We start from the raw sequence: 1806 nt of genomic DNA on the forward strand, positions 1-1806 counted from the left end.
CGACCCTCACCATTCAAGGTCCACCAAGACCTTTCTTAGCATCAGATGACAAGGCAGAGGAGCAAAGGCTTTATTTGTATGGCCATGATCTTAAATAATAGCCACTTAATCTCTCATCTTAAAGTTCTTTTGCATTTTAGCTCAAAGCCAGCTACCAGGCTCTCTGCTCCTCCCTGTTGACAGATGGCCACGTCTGCTGGTGCAGGGCCAGCCATGGCCTCGAGATACGATGGTGAAGATGGAGTGAACGGATTTGGCCATATTGGGTGCCTGGTCACCAGGGCTGCGTTTGACTCTGGCAAAGTGGATACTGTCACCATCAATGACCCCTTCATTGACCTCAACTACATGGTGTACATGTTCCAGTAGGATTCTACCCACGGCACGGTCAAGGCTGAGAATGGGCAACTTGTCATCAATGGGAAGTCCATCTCCATCCTCCAGGAGCAAGATCCCATCAAAATCAAACGGGGTGATGCTGGTGCTGAGTATGTTGTGGAGTCCACTGGGGTCTTCACCACCATGGAGAAGGCTGGGGCTCACTTGAAGGGCAGGGCCAAGAGGGTCATCATCTCTGCTCCTTCTGCTGATGCCCCCATGTTTGTGATGGGCGTGAACCACAAGAAGTATGACAACTCCCTCAAGATTGTCAGCAATGCCTCCTGCACCACCAACTGCTTGGCTCCTGTAGCCAAAGTTATCTATGACCACTTTGGCATTGTGGAGGGCCCCATGATCACCGTCCATGCCCTCACTGCCACCCAGAAGACTGTGGATGGCCCCTCTGGGAAGCTGTGGAGTGGCGGCTGAGGGGCTGCTCAGAACATCATCCCTGCTTCCACTGGCACGGCCAAGGCTGTGGACAAGGTCATCCCTGAGCTGAATCGGAAGCTCACTGGCATGGCCTTCCATGTACCCACCCCCAATGTATCAGTTGTGGATCTGACCTGCCTCCTGGAGAAAGCTGCCAAATATGATGACATCAAGAAGGTGGTGAAGTAGGCATTGGAGGGCCCCTTCAAGGGCATCCTGGGCTATACTGAGGACCAGGTTGTCTCCTGTGACTTCAGCAGTGATACCCACTCTTCCACCTTCGATGCCAGGGCTGGCATTGCCCTCAATGACCACTTTGTCAAGCTCATTTCCTGGTATGACAATGGATTTGGCTACAGCAACTGGATGGTGGACCTCATGGTCCACATGGCCTCCAGGGAGTAAGAGCCTCCTGGACCACCAGCCCCAGCAAGAACAAGAGGAAGAGCGAGGCCCTCAGCTGCTGGGGAGTCTCTGCCCCGACTTAATCCCCCAACACACTGAGAATCTCCTGACCTCCAATTTACATCCTAGACCCTGAGGAAGGGGAGGGGTTTGGGGAGCCCTACCTTGTCATGTACCATCAATAAAGTATACTGTACCCAGCCAAACAAAACAAAACAAAACAAAACAGCTACCAGAGATAGGAGGGCAGGGTCCTCTCTTCCTGGTGGTTTTTGGCTATGACGTCCTCTATCTGAAGAGAAAGTGTGTAGCTTCCTCTCTTCTTTCCACTTTCTTGCTCTTTTTCTCTACCACTGTTGCCACTGATTCTGCTACCCCCTCCATCTCCCAACAACCACAAGAAACCCCTACAGTTTTACCAAGTGTTGTGCAATTCTGCCTCTTACAGAGCTTAGCATCAGACATGGTTTTCCTTTGATCCATGGAGCTAATACTCTGGGATCTGGCGTTAGGTTCTGTCAGTGTATGTTCAATCTGATTTTGAGGAAATGCTGCAATTTTGTGATCAGAACCTAAATTTTCTTCTTC

General features: G+C 50.9%; 1 pseudogene; it reads left to right on the forward strand.

Annotated features, from left to right (window-relative positions):
• The first annotated feature begins 213 nt into the window (after window positions 1-213).
• On the forward strand, window positions 214-1286 carry LOC112907358 (glyceraldehyde-3-phosphate dehydrogenase-like; annotated as a pseudogene).
• The last annotated feature ends 520 nt before the right edge of the window (window positions 1287-1806 follow it).

This window comes from Vulpes vulpes, chromosome 2 (assembly GCF_048418805.1).
Source record: "Vulpes vulpes isolate BD-2025 chromosome 2, VulVul3, whole genome shotgun sequence".
Taxonomy (NCBI): domain Eukaryota; kingdom Metazoa; phylum Chordata; class Mammalia; order Carnivora; family Canidae; genus Vulpes; species Vulpes vulpes.